Genomic DNA, 12,542 nt, shown 5'->3' on the forward strand with positions numbered 1-12,542 from the left:
GGAGTACTAAGATCAATAGTGGTAATAGTAGTAGTAGTAGTAGTAGTAGTAGTAGTAGAAGTAATAGCAGCAACAGCAGTAGTTGTAATAGTAGTATAGTGGTAATAGTAGTGATGCTAGTAGTAATAGCAGTAATGGTTGTATTGGTGGTGGTGATGGTGGTAATAGTAGCATCAGTAAAAGTAGTATAGTACTTATAGTAGTAATAGTAATAATTGTAGTAGGAATTATATTGGAAGTAACAGTAGTACTAGTAACAATGGCAGTAGTAACAGTAGTAGTTATCCTAGTAGTAGAAATATTAATTATAATAGTAGCAACAATAATAGTATTATTATATAATAATATATTGTATATTATATATTTTATTATTATATAATTATTATATATAATTATATAATGTATAATGTTATATATTCTATAATAATTATTATATAATTATATAATATTATATAATAATATATAAATATAAAGTAGCAACAATATTAGTAGAAGTAGTGGTAGTAATGGTAGTAGTAGTAATAATAGTAGTAGTAGTAGTAGTAGCAGTGGTGGTGGTGGTAGTAGTAGTGGAGGTAGTAGTAGTAGTGGTGATGGCAGTGGTGGCTGGCAGTGATAATTAAAGTTTAGGCAATTAATAAATGTTTGTTGATTGACTGAGAGGGACAAGAACTCCCTCTAAGCCTTAAGAGTGACTTTGGTACTCTCACCATCTTTGACCCTGCAGACAGACTGTAGATGGCCCTAAGACTTCTTTGCAAAGGTTGGTTCTCCCCATCTCTACTTTCAGGTTCTGTCCACTATGGATCAGCAGGAGAGTTCTGAGCTGCTGCTTCCAATCTAGACCCCTCATTCCCCAAGAATCACCATATTAGTGATGCCTCAGCCCCCTAAAGCTCAGGATTCCATCATTCCAGGGGTGTTCCAGCTTCAGTCTCTCCAGGAGCTGGAATAACCATCTCTGCCTCGACATCCCACCGAGCTCTAGCTGAGAGTTCTTCTAGGAGTCCATGCAGCCTGAGGGGTCCAAGCTGAGGAAGAAGTGGGGACAGGAGGAACTAGGCAGCAGAAACCACATTAGCAGAAAGATAGAACCCCAGCCATGCTCAGCACATAAATGGAAAGAAATAGTGATCTGTGAACCACAACAAAAAGAAGACGCTAATAGGAAGATTGAACTATGAAATGAAGGAGATCAGGGCAAGACATTGGACTAAGAGTGGATCTCAGAATAATAACTGAAAATAAAGCTTTGGGCTGCCCCCATCTCTTCAAGGACTGAGGAAATGTACCTCCCCTTTCCCTGTCTTCCCCTCCTTATGCCTGTCCAATAACAGACTATTAGAGTTTCTTTTTTTCTTACCTAAACCTTTTCTCTATCTGAATTTTACTGAGGACATAAAGAGGGCGAGGGGTTGGCTCAAACTACACAAAACTTCACATTAGGACTGACTAACCTTTTCTGAATGTTGGGAATTTCCCTAACTGGGGGCTCTGAGCTATTGTGATTATTACTGGCTACTTCCCCCCTGATATAAGTGGAGGGAACACCTGAACCCAAGACCCACAGAAATGCCTCTTCAGGATTCTGCCTGTCCTCAGCACTGTGGAGTTCAATAAAAAACCCTATTAGGAGCGTGCTACCTCCCAAGCTCAAATGGGATAATATCTGTGAAAAAAGAAAGAAGGACCAAGTCCGGAATGTTCAGGAGACTCTATAGAAATGCTTCTGCCCTTGGGCCAAGGGAAGCCCTGGCTCTCATGCAGTGACAGGGAAGAGAGCATTCAAACAAGCAGGCACCGGGAGCCCTGCGGAATCTAAGGATGCCGCCTGCCCAGCCCCTCTCTGCCCTCCAGGAAGAGGCTCGGCCCTTGCAGGGACAAGGCACAGCCAGGAGATGTTGGGGCCATATTACAAGCTAACAATCCGGGGCTCTGGACCAGGGTCAGGGAGGGAGGGCGGCTTTCAGTGACATGAGAGTGCAGGAAAGGCCGTCGGAGCTGATTTCGTCCAAAAAGCACACCTGAAGGAGGGGAGAGCGAGCCGAGCCTAGAATGCCAAGGAGGGTTCAAGGAGGCAGAGTGGGCCGGGGCCGAGGCAGCTAGTCCAGGAATGTCAGGGAGAGGCACTCGGCGCCTCGAGTAACATAAAGGAGAGAAGCCTGTGCAGTGTGGAATCCCTCAGTCCAACCGAGGATTGCTTCTGGCCCTCCCATGTCCCAGCACTGTAGTCCTGGGCCCTGGGATTGCCAAGGGACAAGGGAAGGGCCCTGCCTGCAAGGAGCCGCCACTTCACTAGGGGGAAGCCTGCCCGGGTGGTACCCGAGAGCAGACGCGTCCCTGGGGCTCTGGTTCAGGGGGTGAATGTCTTGCCGAGGCAGTGGAGCTGCTGTCGGGAGCAGGGCGAGCCTCTGAAGGTTTGGGCTGGGGCTCAGGGTGAAGCGGAGGGTCGGCTGCACAGGCTGAGGATGCTGGCAAGGATTTTGCCCTTTCCCTAAACCACCACCGGACGCCTGATGGAAATCAGGGCTTCGTTCCTTTGTCTATTCATGGCATCCAGCCGCTCCGATAGAGATGGGTCACAAGGACACGCTTATAGAGGAGAAAGGGAACAAGCATTTATTCGGAGCTATTATTGGCCCCCTTTTACAGGTGAGGAAACTGAGGCAGGCAGCAGGTACCTCCCTTGGCCAGACTGTCAGGTCTTCCTGACTATCCTCTGGGGTGCCCCCTAGCAGCCAGAGATCAGGGAACGTCGAAGCTGAGAAGGTCCTGAGAACAGGGAGCCGGAGAAGTCCTGGCCATTTTAGGGATGAAAAGACTGAGGTCCAGTGGGAGGAAGTGTCTGGCCCACAATCCCCCAGGATCCTCATGGCAGAGCCATGGCCAAGGCTCTACGGACCTCCTACCATGATTCCCCAGTGCCTGTGAAAGGCCCCTTGGCCATCCTCTGGTCCAAACCCTATTTAATCCATTCCAAGCCCACCCAAGGCCTGGAACTAGGACCGCACGTGCAGAGATAGGAGGGGCCTTAGAGGCCACCTTCTTCGTTTTACAGGTGGGGAAACTGAGGCCAGGGATGCGAGGGCTCCTCCAAGGTCTTCCTGGGAGGAGCAGAGTCAAGACTGAACCCAAGTGTCTCTGGCTCCAGTTCCAGAACTCCTTCCCAGCTCCATCCTCTAGACCTGCCCTTGCTGAAGAATCTTCTCTGGAGGACCTGCCTCAGCAGTAGACAAAAGTGGCCTGCGATGAGCCGGGAACGGTCCGGGAACAAGTGCTCTCCATGCACTTGAGGGTGCCTGAAGTGCTGTAGACATTCTTGGGCTCATTCGGCCAAACCCTTCTCCTCTGCAGAGAAGAAGAGGCAGGGAAGGTCAAGAGCCTCTTCCCATCTGCAGCCTCCCAGCCTCCCTCAGCGCAGCTTGGCCAGTGTTTCCACTCTGTTCAGTTTTGTTTGAGTCTCTCCCACTGCACTCAGCAAGCAATGATTAGGCTCCTACTGTTTGCGGCTGGGAGGAGATACGGGGCATCCTGGCAGCCTCCTGAGCTCTGGGCATGCGGGTAAATGGCATTATTCCACCCACGGTGCAGAGGAGCAAAGTGAGGCTCAGGCACGTCCCTGCTTTTCCTAAGGGTGGTACAGCGGGCGTCCAGATCAGGGCGGAGGCCCCCACCGTGTAGGTTAGGGTCTCTCATGCCTATGGATGCCAGAAGGCCACCGGACCGCCGTCCAGGGGTCTCTGAAGAGGCCACGGGGCCGGTCTCAGCCTCCCCTCCCTGGGCCTCCATGACTGACCTGGCCTGATCCCCCCGTCAACAACTGAGAGCAGAGAGCTTGTCGGAGCAGAGGCTGGGGCCGAGAGGCATAAATCCCCCCTCCGTGCTGACATGTAATCCGACCTGAGAAGTTTCCTGTGAGCTGCCCCGGTTACACGCCCGAACATCTCCCCCCTCCCTGGCCAAGCGACGTCACTGTTCATTGTTCAGAAAAAGGCCTGGACCCACCGCAGCCCGGCAGGGCAGCCTCGGCCCCAGGGTGGCCAGGCCCACGCGTGAGGGGGCCCATGGGGGATCCTTTGGGTCCCACAAGGACCCTTCTGGCCTCACACAGCCCCTGGGAAAGGGGGAGGCAGGAGACAAGACGTGGACGCCCATCCCCAAAGGGAGCAGCCTCCATCTGAGGCCTCGGCTCCCTGGAGCATCCCTGGAGCCCTCCCCACCCCTGGCGAGGAGGTGCCCCTGAGCTAAGGGACATCCCTGTGAGGCAGGCAGGGGCAGGCAGGGCAGGATGGGAAGAGCCGGGTGTCAGCCACTGTGGCAGCTAGTCCTTGTTTGAGAGGAAGGTGCATCAGCATCCCCATAGCCTCTCCTTCCCAATGAGGAGATAACTGCAGCTGTGCTCACTTAACACACTCCGGGGACTCATCATTAGTGCTCATTGTACTGCCAAGGAAACTGAGGCAGAGAGCAGGTCAAGAACTTGCCACTAGAAAGTGTCCGAGGGCAGATTTGAACTCAGGTCTTCTTGACTCTGCCTAGACCCAGCACCACCTAGCTGGAATAATGCATTGTTTCATCTTCTGAATTTGGGAATAAAACATGCCCATCCAGGAAGGAAGAGGCTCTAGCCAATGAAGAGGAGTGTGGCCAAGGGGGTTCCCTGGGCACAATCGTCCTGATGACCTGTGGGATACCCGGAATCCCAGACCCTCACCCCCTGCTGCGGGGCACCCTCTGCTGACCTGGACTTCCAGCTCTGAGGCCAAACTCTGCATGCCGATGCCACTAGCAAAGCTGTCCCAGCTGCCTGCCTTCAGGCTCCAACCACCATTCTGGGGACGTCCCTAACCAGCACTCTCCACAGCCACATTCCCCGAGATAGATTGTCTCCCTCCAGTAGCACGTGAGCTCCATGAAGGCAGGAGAAGCCTCTGCTTTTGTCTGAGCGCAGTTCTTAGCACACAGTAAACATCGATCCGAGATTGTTCTTTCTTGCTTTCATTCATTCATTCAAGACTTCACCAAGAGCCCAAACCTGGCAGATCCTGCTTGGCTAAAGGAAAGACCTGAGGCTTGGTGTGTCCCTTGTGGGAAGGGAGACTCACCCTCAGATTGGCTGCAAAGTGGTGGCATTTTCAGAAGCGATTTTTAAACAGAGCCTTTATTTTCTGTCTTAGCCTTGGTGTCCAAGAGTAGGCAATCAGGGTTAAGTGACTTGCCTAGGGTCACACAGCTGGGAAGCATCTGAAGACAGATTTGAAGTCAGTCCTCCTGACTCTAATCCTGGTGTTCCATCCCCTGTGCTACCTACCTGCCCCTCCAGCAACTCTGCTGTGGTGGAGGGAAGCCTGGGATAGGCAGGCATGCCCCTAGAGCACAGAAGCCCTCTCATCTCCAGAAGGATGAAGACAGTGGCCCAAGAGGGCAAGATCTGAGAAGGCCGAGGATCTGTGCCCACCTCCCCAGGGCACTCAGCCTCCCCTTGCCATGCCTCAGGGGACCCTTCTCAAAAATGTCTCTGGCCAAGACAAACCATACACTGATGGCCACATGGAGTCAGTCCCCCACCCACAGGCTTCCTACTTATGGGAGGACCCACCTGAGTTTGTGCTCACCTCAGAGACTCCTAGGTTCAGCATCCTTTCCATGTTGTCGCAAAGCAACCAGCGACTTCACTGGGGGATATGAGAACCCAGAACAGGAACCTGAAGACACAGGAACTAGTTCTGGTTTGATCACCCTCTGGGGGACTTTAACCAGATGTCTAAAAGTAAGGGACTGAGCTGGCTAATTGTTAAGTCTTGTATAATTCTCATAAAACCCAAGATTTAAAAAAAATATGAGAAAACATTTCAGGAAACAAAGTTCAATAACTCCTTAAATGAAGAAAATGAACTGTTTGGAGAAAGTGCCATGAAGAAACCTCCACTGCATCAGAAGATCCAGAATGAACTTTGGGGTGTCATTGATTGAACTGAAGGGGGTTGAACATATCCTTTATTCTGAATGTAAACTCTTGTGCCAAAGGGGACTGCCCCCAGTTGGCTTCTTGTCAATGCGTCTAGCAAGCATTGGTTTTGTTCTCTCTTCTATTTCCCTCTTATCTCTAACTGCACCTTTAGCTAGAACATCTCTAGAGGCATAAGCTGGTTATGTGAAATGATTCGGGGTGGGGGGGGGGACTAGTCTCCCAAAGAACCACAGGGGGGATTGTGAAGTGTGAATCAGACTTTCTTAGTCTAGTCTTACTTAATGGCTAACAGTGTTAAGGAGGGGTGTTTTCAGTTTTGGTTGATCAGTTTAAAAGTTGCTGATGCTAAACAAAGAAAGTCCGATTCACACTTCAGTCTCTTTCTAATTAGGACATACAATGTTCTTTGGAGGAACTACTTTGTGTATTCTTCTTCAGTCAAGATACTAGAGATCAAGGACTCTCCTTTTTCTTCTTTTCTTCTGTCTATCTCTGTTTCTGTAATTGTCTCTCTGAGTCTCTGTTCCTTTGTCTCTTTCTCTCTGAGTCTCTGTCTCAATTTCCTGTCTAACTCTCTCTCCTCCTCCTCCTCTTTCCTCTTTTCTTCTGTCTCTGTGTTTGTCACTGTCTCTCTGAGTCTTTGTTTCTCTGTTTCTTTGTCTCTCTGTCTCTGTCTCTCTGAGTCTCTGTCTCAATCTCCTGCTTTACTCTCTCTTTCATCTCTGTGTTTCAAGTGTCCAGCTTTACCCCGGTACACAGAAGAAGCTCATTTGTTTTAAAGGCATGTTGCTGCACTGACTGATAGACTAATTGTAGTACCAAGAAGATGGGGCACATAGTCAGGAACCCTTGCTTCAAAGTCCAGCACTGGCTCTTTTGAGCTGTATGATCTTAGACAAGTCACTCTCTTGAAGCCACAGCTTCTTTGCTGGAAGATGGGAATAACGCTTGGGCTCCGAACATGAATGTATTTGGAAGGATCCCTTCAAAGTGTTAAAGGAATGCAAGGTGCCCCTAAGATCCCTCTCCCACCTGATGTTCTGGGTCTGTATCCTCAGCCTCCCACAGCCCACGGATGAATGGAATCATCTGGCCTGGAATCCAAGAGGTAAGGGCTGGCAACTGCCAGGCACTGGGGATACGCCAATGCTGTGTTGGGGTGGAGATCAGGCAGGTGGCTAGGGCAGAGGCAGCAGGGAGGAGGTGGGGATGATCTTGTAGTTTCCTCGGGATGTGGAGTCTCCTGGTCCTCGCTGGCCAACAAAGGGAATGGGTCTGGGCCCGGTGACGTTTGCTTACAGAAGGACATTCTCAGGTGGGTCTTGTATAAGGGAGGTGAGCTCCCAGGGGGTGTGGAGGTCTCGGGGGCCACATTCCAAAAGACTGAAGGCGTCCTGGGCATGAGGGAAACGGAGGCTCCTTTCTCTTCCCCTCAAGGAGAGGCCGCCGCAGGGCAAGTGGCCATGAGACACTTCTCCTTCGCAGAAGGAGAAGCCCCGCCAACCTCTCCAAGTAGGAGAAAACAGAAGAAAGCAGGGAAGGTGGAATGCAAAGGGTTTTAAGAAAAACGTCTCTGGGTGCTGGCAGCCACGAGGTGGAGAAGCCACTTCACTTTACACATAACAAAGATGGAAAAAGAAGCTGGACCAAATGTGCCCGGGGAACTCAACCAATCAGCATTTTTAAGCACCTACTATGTGCCAGGCACTGGGCAAGGGATACATAAAATCAACTTTCCATGACGGACTTGACAGCAGAAAACTAAATCTCCCTGAGCCCCAGCGCTTGGATTCTCTCCTTTATGCTTCCAAAAGAAGTGCACACGCCTCCCCGAAAGCAGAGCCACGACCACTGAACAGCCCAGCCATGCTGTCTAAATAGGAAGGAGTGTGTGCACGAGAGAGACAGGCAGACAGAGACAGAGAAAGGGAGAGACAGAGACAGAGGCAGAGAGAGGCAGGCAGACAGAGAAAGTGAGTAACAGAGACAAAGACAAAGGGAGAGATAAAGGAAGAGAGACGGGGGGGGGGGGGGGGGGGCAGAGAGATAGAGACAGAGAGAGAAGAAAGAGAGTCAGAAAGACAGAGACCAAGACAGACAGAGACAGAGAAAGGCAGAGACAGAGGGAGAGGCAGAGACACAGAGAGACAGGCAGAGACAGAGGCAGAGAGAGAGACACAGAGACAGGCAGAGACAGAGGCAGAGACACAGAGAGACAGGCAGAGACAGAGGGAGAGGCAGAGACACAGAGACAGGCAGAGACAGAGGCAGAGGCAGTGACACACAGAGACAGGCAGAGACAGAGGCAGAGGCAGAGACACAGAGAGACAGGCAGAGACAGAGGCAGAGGCAGAGACACAGAGAGACAGGCAGAGACAGAGGCAGAGGGAGAGGGGGAGAGAAGCAGCTGCTCTCCTTCAAGACAGAAAATCAAACTCTATTTTTTTTTTAAGTTAAAAGTCGTGTAAACCAGAAAGCAAGTCACTTTCTGAAGGGCATTTAAAAGTCAATAAACAGGGAGCCAGTAAGATGTCGGCTGCGCCGGGCTGTGACGGAGAGGGTGCTGGACTCGGAGGCAGGAAGATTTGAGTGCAGATCCCCCTCCCATACATGCTAGCTGACACACAGTCTCTTCATCTGTAAAGTGAGGGCGCTGGAGCTGCTCTCAGCGCCCTGGGCCTCAGTTTCCCCATCTGTCAAAGGAGCGCATGGCCCTGCGGTGCTGCAGTTCTCCCTCCCCTCCTGGCGGTGGGGAGGAAGGTCAGGCAGGGGCCGTCTCCCCCTCCTCTCCCGTGCCGATGACAAGGTCCTGTGGTGGCTCTGAGGTCTGCCTCGGCTCGTCCCCCACACCGTGGCCGTGGCCGGGCCGCGGCCGCTCAGATGTGCCCGGCGCGTGAGGGCAGCCTGTCATCGGCCTTCGTGGCCACTCTCAGAAATGAATGGTCCGTCCTCCGGGCCGGCTCAGCTGGGGGGAGGGGCCGCCCGCATTCCTGGGGCTCCCCATTAATCCTCTTACTAAACACCTGTAGACATGCAATAACAGTGTGGGTGCCAAGAGGCCCGGAGCGGCTCCCAGGCCAGGGAAGCGGCCGCCGCTCTCGGAGTCGGGTTACACACCTTCGCAGGCCGCTACAAAAATAAGGCTCACAGCTGAACTCGGGGCAGGAATGTGGGGGGCGGCGGGGGAGGCAGGAGCCGGGCAGCCAGAGGCGCCGCCGGAGGGGGGGGGCCTGGGGGCCGCCCTTCGCGCTGAGTGGCCTTGGCCGAGTCTCTGTGCGTCTGTGGCGGGCCCAGAGCCCGACTTCTCCTGGGGCTCCCCAGGGCCTCCCCCTCGGGGTGCCCTCCATGGGGGCGTCCCCTCGCGCATAGTAACTGGCCCCCTGGCCCGTCCGGACCCCCAGCACCCCCGTGGGCTCTGCTCGTGTTCAGGCTCTCTAAACTCTTACTTGCAGAGACGCTCAGCCAAGGCTGCCCGGCGGGCCCTGCGGCCGGCCATGGCGGTCACCCAGCTGGGGCGTGTCTGAGGCCACAGTTGAACCCAGGACCTCTGCCTCTGGGCTGGTGCTCCATCAACGACTCAGACCCCGTCTACACAGGCTCCTGGGTCTACACCGAGGGCTCTCTGGGCACGGCCGGGTGCCGCCCCAGGGACGATGCTGCCACGAAGGGGAGCAGCGCCCGCCCGTGGCGTGTCCAGAGCAGTCGGGATCCCTGCCTGAGCCGGAGCCCCCGAGGCGCCCCCGCCCCAGAGGGCCAGAGGCATCGCCTCCTGCCCCCCCCCCCCCGACACTGGGGGGCCGAGCCCGCCTCCGTGGCGCCTTCTGCCCTCCAGGGACGGGGCTGCTTCTGCCTCCCGGAGCTTGGCCACGTGGGGGGTGACGGGGGAGCCCCCAAGCAATGCCTGGGACTGGGGGGCCTCCGAATCCGGGAAGGCTGGCTCGGCGGGGATGGCCGGGGCACCCGCTGGGGGAACGGGGCCGAGAGCCGCCCCGGGGCCAGCTATGCATGCCAAGGCCCTGGCAGAGGGTCCCCCAGGATCCCCTCGGACGCAGCGTGGGGGAGGCGCCCAGCCTCCAAGGCGTCCTTCTGAGCTGGTGGCAGACTCATCCGAGGATCCTCGTAGAGCCCATTGAGGACAACCCCTCATGCTTACATTTGGGGAAACTGAGCCCCGGAGGGAAATGACTGGCCCAGGGTCCCACAGCTAGTAAGCGCCCAAAGGGGGCCTCTCTGACGCCGAGGTCAGCCCCTCATCCCGGGGCCTCTCAAGCCCCTTCCTTTACATGGGGAGACATGATGTGGCCGGGCGTTGAGGGGGCCCGGACTGAAGCTTCTCCCGGAGCCCGGGCTCTCGGGGAGGGATCCCAGGGGCGAGGCGCCCCCCCCCCCACGGATGGATGGATGGCCCCAGAGGCAGGAGCCTCCCCAGCCCAGGCTCCGGGCTGCAGGGATCGCTCATGTTTTCCTTGGCAAAGGAAAGGCAGCCCAGATAACACATGCTTAGCTCAGGAAGAGGACTTGGCCGGGCCAGCGGGCCACCTGCGTCTCGTATCTCCGGGGCCCTGGGCAGGGGGAGCCGGGGGGCGGGGGGGGGGCGGGGGCTCCCCCACAGCTGCAGGAGGCACAGCAGGGCCCACGCGTGACCCCGAATGGGCAGCCCCGCGTCCTGAAAGGCCAAAGCCCAAGCCCAGCCAAGGTCTCCCCTCCCCGGACCCCTCTTCTTTCCCCAGACTCAGGGGATGGCGCCCAGGACCGCGACCTCTGCTGAGAGCAGGGACGGCCCCCCATCCCAGCCACAGAGACGCTGCCGGTGCGTATTCCTGTGGCCTTCCGGCCCCCCTCCACGCCTCATGCCTGGACTCTTCTCTGTCCTCCCTCTGGGCCTGGGAGAACCAAGGGAGGACGTGGCATCGCCTGAGCTCCAGCTGGAGGGCGAGATCCCGCTCCAGAGCGTGGGACATCCCCTCCCTGCGCCTCTTTAGCTGTACAATGGACGTGCACCATGCCCAGGGCCACCCACATCTGCCTTTGTCCCCGGGGAACTTCAGGCTGACCGAGAAGCCTCGGGTGCCCACCGAGCCCCTGAAGAGCAGCGACAGAGGCGGCCAAGTCTGAAGAGCATCCTTCTCTTGCCTCAGTTTCCCTCATTGCCTTTAGGCCTCTCCCAGACAGCCCGCCTCGGGCTTCAAGCCCTCCTGGAGCCAGCCAGTTGTTTATCTTTGGCTGCACTCGCTCAGGCTCCTCAGCTGGAGGGAAAGGCCATCGGAGGTGGCTCGTCGGCAGGGTTCTCTCCCCAGAGACGCTCTTCGTGGGGGCCGTAGGAGCTTGGCTCCCTTGGCCGGGCTAAAGGCGCCTTTAGTGTAGCTCCTTTGGTGGTTCTGTGGCTTTCCAGGCTGGCCCCCTCCTCGCACGCAGGAATAACACTTAATTACTAACTAAGTATTCATTGTCATTAGACGTACTTGTTCAGCTGAAGCACCAAAGATCAAAGCTTCCCTCCCGGTCACCGCCATCTTGGTAAAGTGTCTTGAGTAGAGGCCGCAGCCATCTCTCTGCCTTTTCTCTCCCACATCCAAGCTCCTGGCCCTTGTTAGAGGAAGCTCCTCAAGCCTGCTTTGGAGGGGTCCCCTGAAAACCCCGGGGTTAGCCTCGCGGTTGTGTGGAATTCCTTTTCTTCCAAGCCGGTAGCCATGATGGTGCTGCTCCAAAGAGCTGGTCCGAAGGGCCTCTTGCCAAGGCGTCGCCGCACAGCCCCTCAGCACCCAGCCACCACCACGACTTCACAGACCACAGCGAGTTCACGCCCAGCAAAGCCTTCTTCCCCATTCTGAAAGCTCAAAGCCGAAGAATGTGGAGGTGGAAGTCTCTGGGCCGCCGCGTCCTTTCCTTTGGCCTCCCTAACCAGTATTCCTCCAGCCTTTCCTTGAAAACCTCCCTGCCAAGGAGGCCGCATTCGCCCCTCGTGAGCTGTCCGAGTGGGAGGCCTTCCATTAGCCTCCTTGTGACAGCCGCCCAATATGGCTGGCTTTGACCGCTGGGGCCAAGGACCCAAAAGTCATTCCTTTCCCCATCAGATGCCTTCAAATCCTTGGAAAGAGTCCTCATGTCCAGAGGGGGGCTGGGAAGCGCTTAGCGACCCACTCGGTCCTGCCATCAAAAAAGAAAAGAAGCCAGAACGTTCTTGTAAGTGTCCTCAGAATACTAACATTTCCCCCTCGCCTTCCGAAGTCTAAACAATGAGCGAAGCCATTCCGGAGGCCCTGGTTGGCAGAGTTTGCACATTTCCAGAGCGTCAATGCTCGCACCGCAAACTGAACGGCCCGCTCTCGGGAGCCAGCTGTGCGGACTCCCACAAACCCCTGATGGGGTCTCCATGAATCTCTTCTTTTACACGCCGAATACTCCTGCCTCCTTCCACTGGCCCTCAGGTGCTCTCAGGCCCTTCCTCGTCTTGGTTGCTCGGGTTCGACAGCGTTCTTAAACTTCTGTTCTCAGCCCGACTCCTGGAAAAGTCTTCGCCTCCCTGTTCTAGTCCACAGCCATTCCTCAGCTCTCTGTAGTCTGACTTCCA

Source organism: Monodelphis domestica, chromosome 1 (assembly GCF_027887165.1).
Source record: "Monodelphis domestica isolate mMonDom1 chromosome 1, mMonDom1.pri, whole genome shotgun sequence".
NCBI lineage: Eukaryota > Metazoa > Chordata > Mammalia > Didelphimorphia > Didelphidae > Monodelphis > Monodelphis domestica.